Genomic DNA, 24337 nt, shown 5'->3' on the forward strand with positions numbered 1-24337 from the left:
ATGGCCATCCCCCCCAGGGGGGTGATTTCTCGCTTTCTGTCTCTCTGTTTCTCTCTGTCTTTCTGGCCAGTGCATATGCCCTATAGCAAAAACTTCTTCAAAAAAAAAAAAAAAGCTAATCCACAAAATGCCAATTTATAAGGTCAAAGCAAGAGAAGTGATTAAGAGAAGAAGGAGAATGGAATACAAAGTCTTGCAAGGTTTGGAAATTATTCTGATAATCATATTTCACTATCCATCATGTTTTCAAAAGTTTTTTGTCTCTATTTTATAAAATCTACCAGGAAAAAAAGGTATTTTTCTGAATAACCTTATATGCTTTATGAGACCAGTAAAAACACAGGATTTTTTTTTTTCTTTTTTTTTTGTTTGTTCAAATTTAGGGGCAGGGTCTTGTTATGTTGTCCATGTTGACCTGAAACTCATCATCCTCTTGCCTCAGGCTCCCAAGTAGCCAGGATCATAGGTTGACATCACTTCACTGGGTGTAATGGCATTTTTTTTTTTCTCTAAGTTACCTGTAGTCATGCTCTAAAATTTCAAAACCAAATGATTAATTTATCTCTGCTTTTTAAATTATAAGATACTTCAACTTTATTTTTTAAAAATCCGAGTGCAGTTTTTTTTTTCAAACAAAATTTTCTAAAGTACTAGATTCCACGTTTCTCTAGATCTCTCACCAGTCATTCATTTCTCTACTTCTCCACACTCACACAAACTCCAATCTAAATGCAGAGTTACCATTTTTTTTCATCAATTACAAGGAATCTTATTTAGAAATAGGATTTTATTTGTTAACATCTTACGAGTTAGTAAGATGCATGATTTTAACATCCCATGAATTAGTAAGATTGATGATTTTGTTTGTTTATTTTTTTAATACAGTTAAGTGCTAATGGACAGTCAATAGAAATAGTTGAAAGACAGCATCAGTATATAAAAATCCATAATATGGATTCTAAAATCAATATTGCAATATAACTTGAGAAAATTCTTCTTAGAGAAGGTTAGAAACTGTTGAGATAGACACAAACCATTTTTTTTTCTTTTTTCACTTGCAAAGTGTTTTTCATTCTTTTGGTAGTATTTTATTTAAAACATGAATTACAGACAAAAAGAGTGAGTTCAATCCTACTGGGAACCATAAGAACAGACCAGCTGTTCAATAATATGTTTTTTTAAAAGAATTATTTTATTTATTTATTTTTATTATCATTATTATTCTTTTAATTTGATTAGAGAGAGAGAGAGGGAAAGTGAGAAAGGAAGCCACCAGGTCAGCCATGTGGGAGTCCAGCACCCCAACCACTACCCCACCTGCCGGCCCCAATAATGGTTTTATTACAGTACAATAACACAAAAAATAGAGAAATTTGGGATTATAAATACAATTAACATTACTAGAAATATAATAAATATGAGATTAAAAAATAAAGCAACACTGCCTGATTACAATGAGTATGAACTTCAAGAGTCTGAAATGCATATGCCTGGAAGTTATCCTCGAGATGCTGATTCATTAAGCTTAGGATGGTGTGGTTCTGGTATGCCGCGAGGCTGAGGACCTCAAAATCGACCACAATTAAAGACATCCTCAAATTAAAATTTTTTTAAAAAATCAGAGATGAAAGGAAAAAAATATGCATAAAGATGTTCATTCTTGCATTATTTCTAGTGGCAAATTAGTATATTGTTAAGTAAACCTTGTTATGTATAAATAGACTAGCATTGGCTACTCATAAGTATGACCATAGAGAATGTAAAGACACAGGAAATTCTTATAGCATTGAGTCCACTAGAATGTAGGTTCTGGAGGCAGAGAGACTTTTGTCTCTGCTTCATTGCTCTGTCCCCAGATGCCTAAACAGGGTCCAGCACACAGTATGTGCTCACTAAATACTTGTTACATAAGAGTGAGCAAATAACTTGAAAAACAGGATAATTCTTTTAATTTGATCAGAGAGAGAGAGGGAAAGTGAGAAAGGAAGCCACCAGGTCAGCCATGTGGGAGTCCAGCACCCCAACCACTACCCCACCTGCCGGCCCCAATAATGGTTTTATTACAGTACAATAACACAAAAAATAGAGAAATTTGGGATTATAAATACAATTAACATTACTAGAAATATAATAAATATGAGATTAAAAAATAAAGCAACACTGCCTGATTACAATGAGTATGAACTTCAAGAGTCTGAAATGCATATGCCTGGAAGTTATCCTCGAGATGCTGATTCATTAAGCCTAGGATGGTGTGGTTCTGGTATGCCGCGAGGCTGAGGACCTCAAAATCGACCACAATTAAAGACATCCTCAAATTAAAAATTTTTTAAAAAATCAGAGATGAAAGGAAAAAAATATGCATAAAGATGTTCATTCTTGCATTATTTCTAGTGGCAAATTAGTATATTGTTAAGTAAACCTTGTTATGTATAAATAGACTAGCATTGGCTACTCATAAGTATGACCATAGAGAATGTAAAGACACAGGAAATTCTTATAGCATTGAGTCCACTAGAATGTAGGTTCTGGAGGCAGAGAGACTTTTGTCTCTGCTTCATTGCTCTGTCCCCAGATGCCTAAACAGGGTCCAGCACACAGTATGTGCTCACTAAATACTTGTTACATAAGAGTGAGCAAATAACTTGAAAAACAGGATACGAAATTACACAAATAATAGTTCAGTTATAGAAGAAATTATTTAGGAGGCATAGCAGTAATGGGACAAAGAAATGGGGTATTATCTGTTGAAGATATCTTATAGTTTTATCAACTGGTCTGGGGAGAAATGCACACATGTTGGAATATTCACATTCAAGCTAAATAATGTGATTGAATGTATAAAAGAACTTGAAATAAAAGTTTTAAAAAAGAAAAAAAAGTGGAAAGATATATGCTGTTTGTTTTTCATTCTGAAAAAAAAAATCCTAATAAAAATTTCAAGTGACAATGTATATTCAAGGGATCTGTTAAGCTACTATGTGATGAGGTCATTCAAATTTTTAAATAAGTATTTAATTTTATTTATTTATTCATCTTTTTTTTTTTTTTTTTAATTTGACCAGAGAGAGACAGAGGGTGAGACTGAGAGAGAGAGGAAGTGAGAAAGCAAGCCACCAGATTCAGGACTTGAACCCTGGTCGGCCATGTGGGAGTGTCCAGCACCTTAACCACCACGCCACCTGCTGGTCCCCATCATTCAAATTTTGACTGTGAAAACGGGGACTCATGAAAATATTTACTTACAGTCTCCTGGATCAAAAAGCCCTAGAGTATAATCAGTCAGGCAAAGGTAGAAAGACTGGGTTTTGGCAGAAAAATACCAGAAATGGGATCCAAAGGAACCCACAGAAAGACTACAGGGCTCAGAAAAACCCACAATTGCAACCTACCCTCCATAAATGTTTTCTAGAGATTAAAGCTGGATGTTGACATTTAGCTGTGCTTCTACTTAATATGGAAGGCGCTCTGGCTCTGTGTGCTTATCCCACAGCAGAGGAGGCTGCTGGGCACAGAAGGTGCACACAAATGCTTGATGATTGACTGGTCGATTGGAAAGAGGGCTGTGAGTCTGGAGGACAGACTGTCAGTTCCAGATGGTCCCCTGAGGAAGAACAGGAGGCGATCCAGGAATCCCTGCCCCAGAAAAACCACAGGCTGCCAATGACATACTTCGAGCCATGTGGGAAAGAGGCACAGGAAAAGCAGCAAGGAACAAAGTTATTCTTCTGGGATGTATGGCTTTCACAGCATCTTCATTTCTCCTTTAAAAATTGATTTCCTGGAAGCGCGTGGCTCCACCGACTGCCTCTTGAGTGTCTACACATCTCGTGGTTTCCATGTGTACGAAGTAAAAACAAATTGGTTTCATGATTCCTTCTCTGATTTTTTCCTCCCAAGCACCATCCTTTCAATAATTTTCTCTCTCTTAAAAAAAAAAAAAAAAGTTTATTTGCTGCCAAAGAGTAAGTGTGGGTCTTTGTTATTAATGTTGTAGAAATACAAATATGTCCACCTCGGAAAGGAGTCTTCATTAACTCCCACAGCCCAGAAAATTAAGGCACGCCTCATCAGGATCCGAGCTTGCTGTCGACTAAATTGCAAGGGACTAGTTGAGTCGCTGGGGTTCATAATGCTGATAGAGCGGTTTCCACGTGAATGAAGGATAAACAGCGATTAATTTCAGCCAATAAATAATGGTTTGAGGCCCACATTGAAAGAGGAACAATTACTTTTCCATTTTTCCTGCCAAATGAGCTGATAAGAGAAAACAGGGGAGTTGGCCACGTAAATCAGTCTTAATTTTATCTTCCCCATTAAAAAGCAGCCATTAAGACCATCTTCGGCTCATTTCATCCTCCTCTTGTTTCACTTTTTCAATTTGCACAAAAGGGGGGAGTTTGCTCGTCATAAAATTTCACTTTGGCCAACCTATCATTTGCATCTGGGCCAATAAATAGCAATTAGCATAAACATTTAAATCAGGAACTGGAACAAATTCTTGTTCCCCCAGCAAGCTGTTAAATTACAGTATTTTACTATATATAAGAAGCACTAAACAAAAGATCTGTGGGGCACTATTATCCTCTTCCAAATAGGACATGGTTGAGAGAGAAATAATAACTCCAAACCCACAAACTTCTCACTTGGCTTGAGGATATCTGTCTTACGTGGTCTCGATCTGCAGCATCAATGGTTCTTACCCCGTGCTTGAGTTTTCAGCCAAACTTAATTTTGCGAAGTATGAAAACCACAGTAAAGACTTCCTTGCTAAAGAAATGTTTTACATGATTACTAAAAGATCGATCAACAGGAGCTGTTCTGAGCTCAAGTCCATGGCACAAAGTGTACTGAAATGCGTGATAGGAAGGTAAAAACTGACGCCTGAGTGTAGAGGAAAACGATTACCCTGTGGTCCTACCTTCAGTGGGAAATGATGAGCCAGACCCACGGCTCATTCTGCCCCATGCTTGCTCCTCATTGTGGCTCTGGAGATGGTTTGTCCTAAGAGATAGGTTGTCTTACAGGAGGACCTTCAAGAGTTCACAGAAAATGTGTACGATGAAAAAGATACGCATGATCTCAACATTTTTTTGCATGCATTAATTCAATGTTTCCATTACCATTTTTGTAATGTTTATTTCCTCTGTGAGTGAGAGAAAGACAGGAAGAGAGAGAGTGAGAGAGAATACACCCCACAGGATCCTGATGCCACGGTCCAGCCCCAGCCTTGGTTCCAGATCATGGGCAAGTGTGTGCCTGGTGTGCTTAGGGTGATATCTGGATGCAAACCCAGAACCTTCCATGTGGGTCAGCCTCACAGAATGTTGTAGTGTCCTACTGTGCTACCCTCTGGCTCCTTCCAAGAACTTTTTTTTCTTTTTTTAATAATATTTTTGCCGTAGGGTATATGTGCTTGCAAGAGAGACAGAGAGAGGGGAAGTAAGAATTCTCCCCTGAAGGGGGATGGCTACAATCAATCCTTTCTCCTCCACTTTCCTCCTGGGATTTGGGGGACATGTATACTCCACATGAGTCTCAAACTGCCAGGTCTGGGACTTGAACCATAGTTAGCCATGTGGGAGTCTGGTGCCTTAATCACTACACCAACTGCTGGGCCCTTCCAAGAACTTTCTGAAGTTATCACCTATGACACTGTTCTGAAAGGCAGGAATGTAAGCCCAAACTTGCCTGTACATAACTCTATTTATATTTTGGCTCATGCCCTCTCTTAACATGTCAGAAGGCTATGATGAAGCATCATAGGTTGATATAAAAAAAAAAAAAAAACCTCCAGAGACATGCTCTAGGTGACTGTCCCCAAACAAGTGTCAAGCCTGGCATTTTCTTTTCTCTTCAAGCCCTTCTTATTGTCAACTGAAACTTACTTCATTAAGTTTATCTATGGCTCATTGAAAGTCAAGGTGAATGCTTCTCTTGATTAGGAACTAATTAATTTTGGCTAGAAACTCAGAGTGGAACAGAGTGGTTTTCATGTTTTCTTTTTTAAAGAGTTACTTACTTAATTTTATTTATTCATTCATTTCATTTTAATTTGACCAGAGAGAGGGAGAGAGAGAGTGAGAAAGCAAACCACTAGATCAGGACTCAAACTGTGGTCGGCCATGTGGGATTTTCCAGTGCCTTAACCACCACGTCACCTGCTGGTCCCAGTTTACATGTTTTCTATAAAAGCTTTCACAGGAGGGTTTGGGCTTAACCAGAAAGACACTATTAGCTACTTCCAGTTTAAAAATGTGTAAAATGTTTATTTGCAATTATGTAGGTTCCAGTGAGCAGATGCTGAAAATGTGAGTCAGTTGATCCTTATTGTTATTTTTGACAAATTATTGACTTATTTCTACAAGGCACTAGAAAGGAAACAAAAATTGGCTTGAGTTCTAAGGAACTAGAGCACATCAACCTGGTGTCAACTGAGAACATAAGAGCTGCTTCCAATTCCTCAGATACCAGCAAAGCGTTAAGTGACATTGCTTCTATTTCTTGGAGGACATCAAAAACAGCTCAGCTCTTAGCTTTGAGTCGATAATTTATTAACTTAGTTATGTGAAAGGGCAGATACCCACTTCATTCTTTTCTCCAAGTCTCCCCTACTTTTCACCCCCCCCCCCGTAAACTATTTGCTGCCTTTTCCTCCCCCATCTCCACAAATAGAACTTTCTATTTGCCACTTTTAAAAAGTGAATTTTGATCAGATTCTAGGACTAGTGGTTCATATCCATCAGCTCATTCAACTGTCATCCTCGTGTCATCCTCGGTAGCTTTTTCAGAGCTACTACCTTCACCATAAAGCTCCGGGAGTTTTCCCAATTAAAACTTGGACTTCCTTCTCATTTTTACTTTTCTGACGAAGGCATAATGGAGAGGTTGATAGATTGGAGAGCCTTTTCTATGTCCTTTTCAATGCTGACTGGAATCAGTTTATTGACCACTTCTTTCAAGTCATTTGTCCACACTTCCCAGGTAATGATTTCTATCATCTTTTTCTAGATCAGGCAGGCCTGCTGGTCCTGAACATAAGAGGTCTTTCATATCTGATTCTTACACTTTTTTGTAAACCCAACACAGAAGAGATGATGCAAATAACCATCGGTAGCTTGACATCAACATGAGCTTCAATTATGGTCCGCCATTTTTTGACCACGGGAGGCATTTTGTCCTAGGTAAGATCCATGCCATGGAAGTTAGTCAGTTTTTGCCCTGAACATTCTCAGTAATTAGCTTGAATTTCCTCCATGTGACTTTATCATTCTTCAGATCTGTAAGGCTCACTTCAAACACACAGCCCTTCAGGCCATCAGCTGCAATCTTGGCTCCTTGAATCCTGGTGCCTAGTATTTTTCCAATATTTTTATGTGTAACAGAGCAAGTGTTTTCACATCATACCAATCTTTTTCTTTTTCTTTTTTTCTTTTTTCTTTTGAGAGGCATTTGCTATAGGGCACGTGCGCTCACTGGAAAGACAGAGACAGAGACACAGAAAGAGAAATCACTCCCAGGGGGATGGCCATGCCACAATCCCTCCTCCTCCATTCTCCCCTCAGGATCTTGGGCACAAATGCACATATGCCCGGCGTGAGTTTAAGCCTCCAGGTCCAGGACTTGAACCGTGGTTGACTATGTGGGAGTCTAGTAATGTAACCGTGACTCCATCTGCTGGTCCCCATACCAATCTTTTTTAGAAAATGGATCAACCACTTTTTTCTTGGCTCCCTTTTGGGGCCTCTCATAAGGTACTTATTTTTGCCAACCACCATGGTGCTACTCAGAAACAAAAGGCCCATTTGCTGCCTCTTATCTCATCCTACCTATATATAGATCTGAAGGAAAAAATAAGCAGGGGAGAGAGGGAAGGAGGTACATGTAGGTATATTTAAATTTATATCCCACCCAATATTCAAGAGAATGAACAGAACGAAAGACACCAGGAACCCAAAGCCTTTCTTTTCTTTTTTTTGTTTTTTGGAGAGATTTTTGACATAGGGCACGTGGGCTCACCAGACAGAGAGAGACAGAGAGACAGAAAGCAAGAAATCACCTCTCGGGGGAAGGCCCACGCTGCAATCCCTTCTCCTCCATTCTCCTCTCGAGATCTTGGGCATGCACACACACGCGCCCGGCGTGAGTTTTAAGTCACCGGGTCCAGGACTTGAACTGCAGTCGACTACATGAGAGTCCAGCGACATAGCCATTATGCTAACTGCTGGTTCCAAAGCCTTTCTCTTTGTACTTTGACTACCTCCTTACCAAAGTAGTGCCCAAGTAGATCCATACAATTCACAACGTTTATTTGGTGCCTTGTTGTGTAATAGACCTAGATCCAACTACTGAATGGAAGCCCTGTGGCCTTCTCACTTCAAATTTTGGGTCAGAAAATTTCACACAAGTTCAAAATATTGGCCAGACTTTCAATGAGGCTCAAAGCACCGATAATTCTATTGGTTTGCAGAAACACATCAGTTCTTTGCTCTTGCTAACCTGTCGTCTAGTGTAGACGAATATAAAATCAGAATGGGTGGATTATTGTTCAGAATTCAGCAGACGTTAGTGTTGATGTCATCAAATGCAGTACTATAGACTGGAATTTTCTCTTTCAATGAAGTAAAATTAATTAACCATACTTGTATTTGTTATTTATTGTAATTATATGTTAGCTCCATTTAACTTAAATCCATATTTATCATCATTTCTTTTTACAAAATTTCCAGAAGGCTTGTGAGCTCAAAAGAGAGAGACAAAGAAAAAGAGGGAGAGGAGGAGAGAGAGAGAGAGAGAGAGGAGAGAGAGAGAATGCATAATTCAGAGGGCATGGTCATGTAATCCCTTTCCCTCCATTTCACCTTCCAGATGTGAATTTGGTGGGGTGCACATGGCAGCTAGTCTGTTCCTCAAGCGTCCAGGGGCAGGATTCCAGCTGTGGTTGGCCATATGGGATCCCTCTCCCTTAACCATGAGGCTATGAAACCAGCCCAATTATTTTTTCTTTTCTTTTCTTTTTTTTTTTTTTTTTTTTTTTAAGATTTTTGCTATAGGGCATGTGTGGCTACTGGAGTGAGGCAGAGAGAGATAGTAAGAAGGAAACACAAGTGCCTGGTGTGGTTTTGAGTTGGCACATAGGGTAGATAAAGCAGTAAATAAGAAATGATTGTTGCGGCCTCAAGCTCAGCCGTGGGGAGTTCAGTGCCATAACCACTATACCACCTGCTGGCCCCTTCGCCATTTCTTTATACTAGACCATTCCAATGTTTTCATCCATTTTTCATCCTGCTAGAGTTTGTCCTCATGCTTATCTTTTTCCTAGGCAGGGTAAAAAGTAGCATATTTTTGAGCCCTTATTTAATTGAGAACCTTTTAACTTTGGTTAGCACTGAGTGATAACTTGGCTTGGTATTTTTTTTTTTTCTTTCCCAGAGATTTTTGCTATAGGGCACATGTGCTCACTTGAGAGACAGAGAGAGACAGAGAGACAGAAAGTAAGAAATCACCCCTCAGGGTGGATGGCCATGCCACAATCCCTTCTCCCCCATTCTCCTCCTGGGATTTTAGGCACGCATACACGTGTGCCTGGCATGATTTTCAGGCCACTGGGTCTGGGACTCAAACCGCAGGCAGTCATGTGGAAGTCCGGTGATGTGACCACTACACATCTGCTGGCCTCTTGGCTTGCTATTTGCTGCCTCGATTGCTGTCTGTTTCTCTGACATCTTTTGGCATTAGATGTTGTTGAAGAGAAGTCTGAGACCAGTTTCTTTATGAATAATCTGCCTTTCCTACTTGGGTGGTTCTAGTTATTTTATTTATTCTTAAAACTCAAAGGGTTTTTTTCCCCTTATTATATTAGTTTCTTTTGAACAAAATTTTCAAGATTTTAGAAATCCCTTTAAACTAAATTTACATTTATTGAACTGAGACTGCTTTTAAAATGATAACTGTGATTAGTTCTGTCCTTTTGTTCTGGTTGGGCCCTTTGGAATATAATTAATTAATTAATTATTATTTTTAAAGAATTATTTATTTTGTTATTTTTAATTTGACCAGAAAGAGTCACAGAGAGAGAGGAAAAGTGAGAAAGCAAGCCACCAGGTTTGGGACTTGAACTGTGGTTGGCCATGTGGGAGACCAGTGCCTTAACCACCATGCCACCTGCCAGGCCCTATTTATTTATTTATTTAAAAATGGCCAGAGAGCTGTGCACTTGCCAGAGAGACAGAGAAAGAGAGACAGGGGGAGGAAAGGAGAAAGAACCCCTTCATGAGGTGTGGTTATGCCATTGCCCCTTCTCCTCTACTTCTCCTTCATGGTGAGATTAGGGGCATACATGCACATGTACCTACCTAGCATGCGTTTTCAAACACTAGTACCAGGATTGGAACTGTGGTCAGCCCTGTGGATCTAGCTCCCTTAACTCCTAGGCTACATGGCCAGCCCTGGAATACAATGAATTTCTTTATTTTACAAAATATTTAATGAGCCAAACCCTGTATTAGGAATTTAAATATAGGATAGACACAGCAGTAAATAAGAAAGAATTGTTACTGCTCTCATTGATTTTTAAGCTTAATAAAATGATTTATAACAATTGAGAAAAAGTAAAGAAGTCTAACTTCTAGGAAGATGAATATTTATAATACTCGGGATGAGTATTTATTCTTCCTTCTCTGTACCAGCTATGTTCTTATTTTTGTTTTATAATGTCATTATTCTCTGCATTTTATATATTACACTTACAGGTTTTTCTTTCCCATCACTCTTTAAAGTCTCTGAAGTTTCATTTCTGCCTTTAACTCTCTTCAGTGAAAACCTTTATTCTACTCATATTTTGTGTTTCACAGATGCTTTTCTTATTACAGCTATCCTCCATCTCCCTTCTTGTCACTTCCTTTTGTTCAGCCTTTTCTAAATAAAGCCACTGCTCCTTTCATATAGAGACTATGTCTTTGGAAGTCTTTTTCCCTCAACTTAAAAAAATTAGCTATAATTCAAGTGTCATCAAATTCACCATTTTAAAATGTAAAATTCAATGATTGTTTTGTGTATCTTCTTTGGACTGTGGATCACCACTACTTAAATCTAATTCCAGAATATTCTAATCTTCCCCAAAGGAAACCCATTAGCAATCATTCCCATCTCCCAGGGACTGGAAGCCATTCATCTACTTGCTATGTCTATGAAGTGACCTAGAATAAACCTTTCATCTGAATGAAATCACACAGTCCATGGTCTTTTTGGATCTTTCACTTAGCATGGTGTTTTCAAAATTCATCCATATTATCACATGAGTCAGTACTTCACTCCTTTTTGTGGTCGAATAATATTCCATTATTTGTATACCGCATTTTGTTTTTCCATTCATGAGTTGAGGAACATTTGGATTGTTTCCACTTTGTAGCTATTTTGAATAATGCTGTTATCAACATTTGAATACAAGTTTTTGTGTGAACATATGTTTTTAGTTTTCTTGGATATATACCTAGGAGTGGATGTTCTCGGTCATATGGCAAATCTATGTTTAAGTTTATAAAAAAACTGCCAGACAGTTTTCCACAGCAGCTGCACTATTTTAAATTTCCACCAGCACTGTGTGCGGGGTTCCAATTTCTTCACTTCCTTGGCAACACTTACTTTTTGAAAAAACAATGTAGCCATGGTCGTGGGTACGAAGTTATACATCTCTCTGGTTTTGATTTGCATTTCTCTAATAACTAATAATGGTGAGAATCTTTTCATAAGCTCTTTGGAGAAAAGTCTGTTCAGATCTGTTGTGCATTTTAAAATTGTATATTTGTCTTTTTGTTGTTGAGCTGTAAGAATTCTATATTCTAGATACCAGAACTTTCTCAGATCTATGATGTACAAATATTTTCCCCCATTCTGTGGGATGTCTTTGCACTTCCTTGTTTTTTGTCACACAGACATTCTTAATTTTGATTAAGTTAACTGTATGTAGTTTTTCCATAGCTGTTTTTCCTTTTGGTGTCATATGTTAGAAACTATTGCCTAGTCCAGGATCTTGAACATTTATACTGATGTTTTCTTCTGAGTGTGATAATTTTAGCTTTTATTGTAAGGTTTTTAAATTCATTATGAATTAATTTTTGCATACAACATGAAGCAGGAGTCCAAATCCAATATTTTGCAAATGGATATCCAGTTGTTCCTGTACCATTTGTTAAAAGACTTCTCTTTCCCCTTCAGTGGTCTTGATACTCTTGTTGAAAATTAGTTGACTGCAGATGTATGGGTCCATTTCTGGACTCTCAGTTTTCTCTCAGTGAGCTATGTGTCTGTCCTCATACCGCTACCAACCATATCGTCTCATTTACTATAGCTTTGTAGTAAATTTTGAAATTGGTAAATGTGAATCCTCTAATTTCACCATTTTTTTAGGATCATTTTGGCTATTTTTGGACTCTGGCATTACCATATGAATTTCAGGATAAGTCTGCCTATTTCTACAATAAAGGCAGTTAAAAATTTTAACATTTATTCTATTCGTGATAGAGAACATTGTGTGTACAAGAAAGAGAGAGATTGAGGGAGGAGGAGAAGCATCCTCAACAGTGTCTCATCATGCTACAATCCCCTTTCACCAGCCCCCAGCTTGTCATCATCCTGGGCACATGTGGACATGCCTGGTGTGTTTTCAAGCTAACCAGGGAGGGTCTAAGCCCACAGTCAGCATGTGGCTTCCAGCACTACAATTCAGTTTGCTACTAACTGTACCACTAGGCTGGAGCAGGACTTGGAATTTTGATAGGCATTGTGCAGAATCTACAAATCAGCTTGGGAAATATTGTAATCTCATTACTCTTAAGTCTAATAACTCATGAACACAGGATATTGTTTCATTTACCTAGATGTTTAATTTCTTTCAGTAACGTTTCATAGTTTTCTGTTTACAGCTCTCATACTTCTTTAGTTAAATTTCTTCCTAATAATTTCATTCTATTTGATTTTATTGCAAATAGCGTCCCCCCAAAAATGTTTATTTTGGAACATTTCAAACTTATAGAAAAGTTAAAAGATACCCTATCCTTACCTAGACTAACTGATGATGAACAAATTTACTTTCTCTAATTTTCTCTTTTTCTCACTCTCTCCCACTCTATTCCCTCCTTGGAAAAATGTTTCTACATTTTACAAAACACTCTCAAAAGAACTTTTTTAACAATACCCTTTATATTGAAGACTGCTAATTTTTAAAAGAGTAACATTAAAATAATTCTACTCACCCTTTCTTTGATGATACTGGGAGTACTTCCCCTACCTGAGCAGAATCATATTGAATGCTAATTATAGCTGTTGAGGCACAAAAGACAAGGACATTTAATGATACATCTAACTGCCAAAACAAAGACAAATGGTTTCTATTGTCATATATTTCAGAGCTGTGCACTCTGTGGCAAGACAGAAAATAGAATGGGGAAACTTCTGCAGAACTTCCACAGCTCCCCTTAACTGTGGCCATGCTGTTTTATGAAAATGCAAAGGACAGGTAAGCACTCTTTCAGAGTAAAATTTATGTCATTTTATTTGATTATTTAATAAATATCTTTGAATGCCTATTATTATCAGAAACAGTACCAGGAAGTAGGGACATAGTGATGAATGATATAGACTTGGTCCTTGTCTTGTTAGAAGTTACAGGCAAGTGTGGATCCAGATTCTGAGCAAATAAATAAATAAGTACAAGTCCATAATTCCTTACCAATTACTTTAATATCTAAAAGACTCTGAAAACAGGAAATATTTTCTTAACCCCTTTAGGAATAAGATCTGATTTATATTGACGTAAAGTTTTATTAATTAATTAATGTATTTATCCATCCCCCTTGGTGGCAATATTTGTGTTTTAGTATGGAAATATTAATATGCTTGATGATAAGGCGGTGTTCCGGATTCTTAAAAATAATATTTTGGGGACCAGTAGATAGCATGATGGTTATGTTGCTGGACTTCCAACATGGCCGACCATGGTTCAAGTCCTGGACATGGAGGCTTGAAACTCACACTGGGAGCGTGTGTGTGTATGTGTGTGTGTGTGTGCCCAAAATCCCAAGGGGAGACTTGAGGAGATGTGATTGCAGCATGGCCACCCCCCTGAAGGGTTATTTCTAGCTTTCTGTTTTTCTGTCCCTCTCTGTCTCTCCGGTGAGTGCACACGCCCTATAGCAAAAATCTCTCTCTCAAAAATAAAAAAATTATAAAGAAAAATATGAAAATCTAGATTCTGACATATAGCTGCATCAATAGTTTTAGGTAAAAGGAATAGAAGGGAATACTTGGAATAAAAGATGTTGATTTAAGTGATGAATTTATTTACTGAAGTGAAAGTAATTATCAGGATGTAGGAATAGCAAAGCATATATTGAGGAGAGATTGACTCTATTTGGGAAAAAAGGTCTCTCAATTGGACTGTGTAAGCTAATAGCTGAAAATAAAAAGAGAATAGCCCTAGAAAGTTGAGAGGAAAAAGCTGTGCAGTTATAGGCAAAGGGGAACAAGTGCAAATTCTCTGATGAGGCAAAAGAAGGGTGTTGTGCTTGAAATGTAGTCAGTCTTGCTACTGTGCAAGTGGGGGAGGGTAAGCCATCGATAAAGTAGGTCCATCTACCCTCCTTTCCCCTGTCCCCAGCTTTCTTTAAATGAGAATGTCTAAATTATTTTTAGCCATTAGGTGAAAATAGACAGTGTGAAGGCTCAAACATTTTTGCTTCCCACAGAGGGAATGTTGTGAGTGGTTGGAAAAATCTTAATTAAACTATAAAAGTCATGCTCTGCCTGGATTTCTTGTTAAACAGGAGTATTGTTTCTCTACCCAAATAGTGAGACTTCTACCAAAGATGAGCCTTACTTATATAAAATGACTTTCTTGACCACTGAAATACTCCATTAGACTAAACTATTCTGTCATATATGAGGGGGAATCTTCAAAAGGTTCATAGAGGGAACAGCAGGTGGCATGGTCATTTAGGGCACTGGACTTCCACATGGCAAACTGCGATTCAAGTCCTGGACCTGGTGGCTTGCCACTTTCTCTCTCTAACTCTGTCCCTCTTTGGTCAAATTAAAAATAAGTAAATAAGTAAATAAATAAAGTTAAATAAAATAATTCCTTTCTTTTTTTGGAGAGGTTTTTGCCATAGGGCGCGTGCACTCACCAGACAGACAGAGATAGACAGAGAGACAGAAAGCAAGAAATCACCTCCCGGGGAGATGGACACACCACAATCCCTTCTCCTCCATTCGCCTCTTGGGATCTTGGGCACGCACGCACACGGTGTGAGTTTTAAGCCACCAGGTCCGGGACGCAAACCGTGGTCAACTACATGGGAGTCCAGCAACATAGCCATTATGCTAACTGCTGGTCCCAATAAAATAATTCTTTTTAAAGAAGATTCATAAACAATGTACATTATGGAAAAAAAAAACTATGCATGATACCAGTTTTTTGCATCAAAGTAAACTCATGTTTAATTCCATTTTTCCATGAATTTAATACAGATAACTTCATATAGAGAACTTCTTTCTCAGTTCCCTTCCCTAAATAAAGTTATTTTGTTGAATCCAAACAGGACAGTTTTGTATGTGTATTCTATCAAATTCAGGTAAGTTGATCTGAATTCGTAATGAAATATACAAGACTAGTAATATAAGGTGTGACTACTCCAGGTTTTCAGATAGGCGTGGAAAGCTGCTTCGTTGCGTTACAAAAGCATCTCTAGCCAGACACAGTATTTAACCTCTTGAGAAAGGCCAACACATGGCAGTCCTTGTCTGGGCAGGGGTGGAAGTTCAGTGATAAGAGCCTTCTGAACGAACGAATTAAAATGAAATCTTAGAGCTCTTATGGTCAAGATCCTGGGAAATTGGCAGTTCTGACCCCTGTGAAGTGGAAGGATGGCTGTAATTCTGCCTAGATAACTAAAAAGTCAGGCAATGTGATTTTGAGTAGTAAGATTGGCATGTGAATAATTTCTTATGTTAAGGCTCTTTGTTTTAGGAACAGAAATTTCTTCATAATTATTAGAGGTTTAGAAAAAAAGCTTTAAGACTGCAGAAAGACATTCACTGCTTACTGTATTTTGAACTCCCCAGGGAAGGAAAATACTGCCAGGCTGTTAACATTTCTGTGGCTATGTGGGAAAATGCTTCTCCTCAAATCCATCAAGTCTCACTCTGCATTTACAGGATGGTAATAGTGGATTAAGGAGAAAGTTGTGTTATCTGAATGTTTGATTGTATAATATCTACATCAACATAATGGAAAGTAGCTGATAATGGGCCAGATGTTTGGTTTTTTATTCGATTGGTTGTTTTCAAATTATTTTCTACCCCAACACACCTGAGGGTTACAACACACCCCATCAGAGACAGAAAGCAAGAAATCACCTCCCGGGGAGATGGACACACCACAATCCCTTCTCCTCCATTCGCCTCTTGGGATCTTGGGCACGCACGCACACGGTGTGAGTTTTAAGCCACCAGGTCCGGGACGCAAACCGTGGTCAACTACATGGGAGTCCAGCAACATAGCCATTATGCTAACTGCTGGTCCCAATAAAATAATTCTTTTTAAAGAAGATTCATAAACAATGTACATTATGGAAAAAAAAAACTATGCATGATACCAGTTTTTTGCATCAAAGTAAACTCATGTTTAATTCCATTTTTCCATGAATTTAATACAGATAACTTCATATAGAGAACTTCTTTCTCAGTTCCCTTCCCTAAATAAAGTTATTTTGTTGAATCCAAACAGGACAGTTTTGTATGTGTATTCTATCAAATTCAGGTAAGTTGATCTGAATTCGTAATGAAATATACAAGACTAGTAATATAAGGTGTGACTACTCCAGGTTTTCAGATAGGCGTGGAAAGCTGCTTCGTTGCGTTACAAAAGCATCTCTAGCCAGACACAGTATTTAACCTCTTGAGAAAGGCCAACACATGGCAGTCCTTGTCTGGGCAGGGGTGGAAGTTCAGTGATAAGAGCCTTCTGAACGAACGAATTAAAATGAAATCTTAGAGCTCTTATGGTCAAGATCCTGGGAAATTGGCAGTTCTGACCCCTGTGAAGTGGAAGGATGGCTGTAATTCTGCCTAGATAACTAAAAAGTCAGGCAATGTGATTTTGAGTAGTAAGATTGGCATGTGAATAATTTCTTATGTTAAGGCTCTTTGTTTTAGGAACAGAAATTTCTTCATAATTATTAGAGGTTTAGAAAAAAAGCTTTAAGACTGCAGAAAGACATTCACTGCTTACTGTATTTTGAACTCCCCAGGGAAGGAAAATACTGCCAGGCTGTTAACATTTCTGTGGCTATGTGGGAAAATGCTTCTCCTCAAATCCATCAAGTCTCACTCTGCATTTACAGGATGGTAATAGTGGATTAAGGAGAAAGTTGTGTTATCTGAATGTTTGATTGTATAATATCTACATCAACATAATGGAAAGTAGCTGATAATGGGCCAGATGTTTGGTTTTTTATTCGATTGGTTGTTTTCAAATTATTTTCTACCCCAACACACCTGAGGGTTACAACACACCCCATCAGTTAGAGTAATTCTCAAGGGGGGAGGGGGCCTGTTCAGCTCAGGATGGAGGGAAGGGACTGGAAAAAGTCCCTCAGGTGACACTGATATTTCCCCCTTGGGGACCATCATGTGGCAAAGACTAAGTAGAAATGAAGCGTTTTACGAGTGAGCTGTTTCGGTGGCATCACAGGAAAATGACATCATCAATTATGGTATTTAAGTCTTCCATTTTCAAAGATGAAAACTCTGGACTGATTTGAAAGCTAACCTTACATGGGCAAAATGAATAGAAAATTAGACTGACTGAAGAGAATTGATCAACTTCAATGACTGTGTGAGGCTATTGAGACAAAATGGTTACCTTCACTTTATTTCTACATAATCAATTTGGGAGTGGGGCAATATTTATTTAAGCAAGAAATCGTTTCCATTGTTCTTTTTTTTTTTTTTTTTCTCCCTAACTTGTGAATTCATTCAACCTGCATTTTGGTGCCTCTACTTTCTAGGGTATTCTATTAGGTTATAGAACAACTTCATATTGCTTAGCCTTGATGGCTGCCAGTTTCTTGGAATTAAACAAAAATCTTGAATTGCCTTTGAAAAGATCAGTCCACTAAATACGTTTCAGCCTTAAGAATATAAAGCTAAGCAAAAGCCAGTTTTAAATATGAGAGGTTAATTTCCCTTATCATGGTTTTTAAAGTCATGACATAAATAATCTTCCACTTCTGTATTCTGTATGTTTGTAATACTACATATTCTCTACATGTATCTACATGCCCATGATACATAGACACACACAATTTAACTGTATTAAACCAAAGATTAATGTCCAGAATTAGGTGACTAATATACCACAGGAGCTTGATCATTTAATTAATATCAAATGTTCAAACATAAAATAAAATACAAGAACTCTTACCCTCACTTTAACATATAATTTACCTAGACAATTAAGAAAGATGGAATCACAGAAGTATAATATGCTTATTACTCTGTTCCCTTTACCTTGATTAATTGTTTTGTTCCTGACCATGCCTGGGTGGATTCCCAATTTCTGAGATCCCACTATATATACATCCGAATGAGAATGTCTTTATTGTTTTCTGTGACTCCGAAGAAAGATAGGCCTACGCACATCTATGGAGCTCAGAGGACCTGTGCATTAGCACTGAAAATGACCTTGGTAACTTCCAGTTGCAAAATCTCCCGGCAAGCTGTAGGGATAGCTGCAGTTCAGTGATATGCCCAATGATAAGGCAAGAGACTTTCCAAAAACTATTCTTCAGAAAAGAGAGGGTCACTTTATATTTCTCATGTCCAAGGGGTCTACTCTCAATTACTTCATTTTAAAAATTAACGTGATCTTAAGAAAAAAAAATAATAAAGCACAGCCCTGGATAACCAATTAATATTGCTGATGGAAATAGCCTAAGGGGGGGAAAAAGGCCAAAGAAATAAACACAGATTAGTAATTATTCTGGGAGTTATATATACCACAATTACTAGCACTGGCTGCCATTGTAATAGAGTCTTTTAAAGCTCACTGTAAAACAATTCGAGGAACGGTCACGCTGTGGAGAACAGTGTTTGTAGGATGAATAGAAAACTAAAAGTTATCCAAATAGAATATGGATGGGCATAATGGCTTAGGGAATAACATTTTTAGTGACACTATTATATATAAATTTAAAGGTGTTGTATCTCAAACAACTTACAAGGAAGTGCAAGGAAGGCCACCCTAGAGTGCAGCAGTTAAGCCCTGAGCATAGGGAGCAAATTCCACAGGACTGACTGTGGTTCGAATCCTAGACCTAGAGGCTTGAATAATATACCAGGTGTGTGTAAGTATCCCAAATATCAAAGGAATGGAGAAACAGAAGAAAAAAGATTGTGATGGGATCACATCTCATTGAGGGATACTTTTTCTCTCTCTTTCTTACTCTCTTTCTCTCAGGCAAGGATACATGCCTACTGTCAATAAAAATTTAAAGATACATCACAAGGAAAGTCACTGTAAGACTCTTTGATGACAAAGGAGGCTCAGTGGTGACAAATACACTGATGCCAAAGTTGTAAAGAAATAGTTTGAAAAAGATTGGCATCAAATGTGAGAGTCATCAAAGCATTTATTTATTATTTGACTATTTAAACTATATTTTAAAATTATTTTTCAATTTCAATACTTATTTTAAAAATCGTTTTTAAAATTTTTATTTATTTATTTATTTATTTATTTATTTATTTATTTTTGACCAGAGAGGGACAGAGCTAGAGAGAGAGGAAAGTAAGAAAGCAAGCCACCAGGTCTGAGACTTGAATTGCGGTCAGCCATGAGGGAGTCCAGAATCCTTAACCACCATGCCACCTGCCAGGCCCTTATTTAAAAATCTTAACAATGAAATAAATATTAACAAAATGTTGAGTCTTGTAGTCAGAAGATAATGTGTTGGTCACTAGAAATTTAAATACTTATAATATGAAATTGTCCTTGTAAGATAGTGGGGTTTAGCAAATAAAATACAGACTGCCTGGTTATGTTTAAATTTCAGATAAACAATGAATATTTTTAGTATAAGTGTCCTATGCAATATACTATCAAACATATATATTTAGAAAATAAGTTGTTTATCTAAAACTCACATTTAACCTCATATTGTATTTTATCAGGCAACTGTTTTTATGGAATGAGTTAAGAATTTCCTTTCTGCATATTTAAATTGAAGGAATGGGGGAAACAATTAGAGGGGTTTTTAGAAAGATAATTTGGGGGGGTATATTTATTTTGTTGATGCCCAAACATTGGAATGTGAACAAGCCTAGGCCATGGTATTGACATCATACTTACCAGATCCCATCTAAAAGAACCCTTTTCTCTGTCTTCTCTCCCATAGCTGATAGAGCTACTTTTTACATTCACTCTGTAGAGCTATTTCAGACAGAAATTGCATGAAGGATGCCATATCAAACAGAGCAACGTTGTGCAGGATGCGAGAAAGGATTGTTTGGGGGACTGCACATTATTCTAATGATGAGAAATACTCGGTTCATCAGGGAAATGGTCCTCTAAGGTGTATTCCAGGGACGTATAAAAAAATCATAAAATTCGAAATTCTTCTTATCATCTTACCAGCTTTCAAAAAAAGGTTTTTTAAAAAGAGTAACTCATAGAACCCGGTGTTATTTCTGTATGGCATTAGCATCCATTACTGTTCCGCATACATTATAAACATTACACGAGGGTCATCATGAACCCTGCAGTGCAAATTTTCATAAGGCGATTTATCCCTACCTAGTGGGCACTTAAACCTCCTTTGTGTGTAAGAGCAAAGTGTGTTCCAGCAATAAATAGCAGAGAAAGCACTATCGTGTCTCATTCCCCCACAAGCGCAGACCTTGGTGGATCAGACTAATTCTTCTCCTCTTTTCAGCCATCAACTGGATGCCCTGGCAGGATTACAAAAGTCTCACTACTCTAGATAGTCTGTTATTGGTTAACTAGACAAAGCCCAACAGGTAGGGTGACCTATTTTTGCTTTTTGACGGTGCAAGTCAAAGTACTTAACTTCAATCACGATCTCATTTACAAACCCCCCCAAAATAAAAAGCATGACAGTGAACACTAATATGATGGTAATTTCATATTGTTTCTGCTTATGAATTTGTCTTTCCCTTATTAATCATCCAATAAAGTACTGACACTGCAGAATCCTGACGTGGCTCAACAAACCATGGACTAAGGACAGTAGCACCCTAAAGGAAGAGGCTACAGCCAAACTGGAGAAGCGCAAAGCTTTTATTAACACCAGAGGCCCATTAGAGTGCTCTCTGTTCACCTTCAGTGGAGCAATAAATGAAGAGAGCTCCACCGGAGAGGACTCCTACTGTCTTTGTGCTGTAATGCACAGCCAAGCTGTAGTCATGTTGTAACGCTTGTAAGAAACAGATGTTCCTTCCCTGACAAATCTCCTTTCTTGATTTATTATTCATTTGCTCAAATCACAATGGAAAGTCTTTGGCCCATTAATTAAATTCCAAGCAAAATAAAATTTGCAGCAGAACTCATTACTGGTAAATGACTTTGACACTTCATCAGATTTGAAGGTAAAATAGGCGACTTTAGGAAGTTAAAGGTGGAGGGAGCCTAGGCCTTTTCTGCAACCACTGCAAGATGATAAAGATTGTGATGAAATTTTTATGTTAAGTACTGATCTTGGAAAGTTCAATTTTCTACCCCCCCACACCCCCCGCCCCAGTCGGCCCCCACGCATTCTCTGTCCCCACCATGATCTGCTTTCTGGCTTCTTTTAAAGGAAGGTCTGAAGGAGACACTTGGATTGTAAATCTGTTTATGTATGTGAGTATCATCTTGTTCCAAACACCAAAGCGTATCTTTTTTTCAATATGCAGAGAAGCTTGGCACATTGTATATTTGATGTATTACCTTTTGAAAAAAGGTCTGAGGGAAATCTAATAACTATGAACTGCAGCTTGATAAAAGAATTAAAACTAGGACTTGAGAATGGAGCTGAGGAAATTTGGGCATCTCGATCCAAACATCCAAAAATGTCTTCTAAAATGATAGAAACATGTTGGAATTTCAAGTCATGTATGATTTATACCAAATCACACACAACCCAAAGCGAGAGAAGATAAATGTTTTCAGAAGGCAAGCAGAACTTACAGTTTTGTTCAGAAATGGAACTCATGTAGAAATTGGAATTTTGAACATGTGTAAAACGTAACCTGTTATATAATAAAATTTGCTCACATGGGAAGTGGAATTCTAGTTCTATTTATATAATGTCAGTTTGGGGTGTGAGTCTTAGCGAAATCTTGTCCCAAATGATTTAAATATACTTTCTCATGTGATTGTGCGTTTTGGCCTGCAGTTCTGTTTATACTAAGGGCATCAAAGATGAAGAGTTTTGTTTTTTTGTTTTTTGTTTTGTTTTGTTTTGTTTTAAAGCTGTTATTCCTTGAATCTAGGCCACTGTATGAAAATACACTTAATAAACACTGAATCAAAAATGCCTGTGTTAAGGAATGAAACAAATTCATATTTTTACCTCTGAAACCCAAGTATCCATTTCTGAAATGAGACATGTGGGTGAAGAGCCATCCTGCAGCATGAAGGGACTTTGCTCATCCACTTGAAGCAAACTTCTTGTTATGAGGCTTATGAAAAAATACATGAGGATGAATGGCAGCACACTTAAGTAAAATGTGGCATCGTTTTTGTCATGTTGAGGGTCAGGTTATGGCACCTATTTGATTAAAGTTAAGATGAAATGAAGTACAATACCTGACCCAGGTAGGTTTTTTTTAAAAAGATTATTTATTTGTTTATTATTGTTGTTATTTTATTATAACCAGGGGGAGACAGAGAGAGAAAAGGGGAAAAATGAGAAAACAAGCTGTTAGGTCTGGGACTCAAACCATGTGTGAGAGTCCAGCACCTTAACCAGCACACCTCCTGCCGGCCCTACACAGATACGTTTATAAATGAACATCAAAGTCTCAGATTAACAGTATTCCATCAATAAGCCTCAGCAACATCCTTCATGAGCACCTTTAATTAAAGATTTGTGATAACTCAGAAAGAGTCGGTGCTGAATTCTTTTGACTGGGTCGAACAATGCTTGTTACAGAAATAAGATGGCTCTGAGAGCCTAATGCTAACACACTGAGGAAAATCATACAGGTTACCTAAAACACTTGGTAAAATGTTTATGACTTATTTTTATCAAAAACTTAAGTAGATCCACAAAGCTTCCCATTGGAAACAAAAACAACAATAATAGATTTTACTTATACTTAAAAGTAGCAGCTCCACTCCTACTGGAACATTTTTCTCATTAATCTGAACTGTCCTTGTCTCAGCTGTTCCAATTAGATTCTCCTCTTCCATATCAATTCTTTCCACTCAGTCTAAGAAAAAAAAATAAATAAAAGAAACAGAGAAACCTACATGTGAAAATACAGTAAATACACCATAGAGTCAAAGAAAACCAAGCGTGAGTTGTAGGTCTAATGGAAGAGACTGGAGGCTGATGCTTTGCCCTACCAAGACTGGTGGCCTTAGTTCTGGCCAAATAAAGGGTCCTTTTGGCCTAATGTTAGATGCTACAGGGTTTTACAAAGATCATATGAACTTATAAATTGTGAATCTAAATCATATTTTTAACTCAACAAACATTCTATAACCTTTCTATCGAATAGTAACTGCCTATCAATGTCACCTCAGTTGCCTACCCGTATATTCTAGGGACACTGTCATTGCTTAGAAATTTCTGTACCTCTGTATGAAATGCCTTGAGGATCAGTGTCATATACGTAGGGTCAAACGTTTTTTTAGATCATGGATGATATGATATCACTTATGATCAAGTTATCTATCCAATGTTATTCCTACATAACATTTGGCTTTTTCCAAAAAACAAGCTCACCTTCAAAAAAAAAATAAATCAATTTGTCATTAATCAGAACATTCTCAGGTTCTCAAGGTTATTTCAAAAAGGGAGTTAAAAATGTTTTTATAGCAAGGCTGAGTTAATGGAATTTAGGTGTATTTTCCCAAAGTGACAACTTTGAAGGAGGAACCACCCATTCGATAAATTAGTTCTAGCTTATAAATTATTAGCTAAACTGTAGTATTTTATATATATATATATATATATATATATACACACACACACACATGTATATATTTTGAGAAGATTTTGCTATAGGGCACATGCACTTGTCAGAAACGAAGATAGAGACAGAGAGACAGAAA

This window comes from Tupaia chinensis, unplaced genomic scaffold (assembly GCF_000334495.1).
Source record: "Tupaia chinensis unplaced genomic scaffold, TupChi_1.0 Scaffold000473_1, whole genome shotgun sequence".
Lineage (NCBI taxonomy): Eukaryota > Metazoa > Chordata > Mammalia > Scandentia > Tupaiidae > Tupaia > Tupaia belangeri.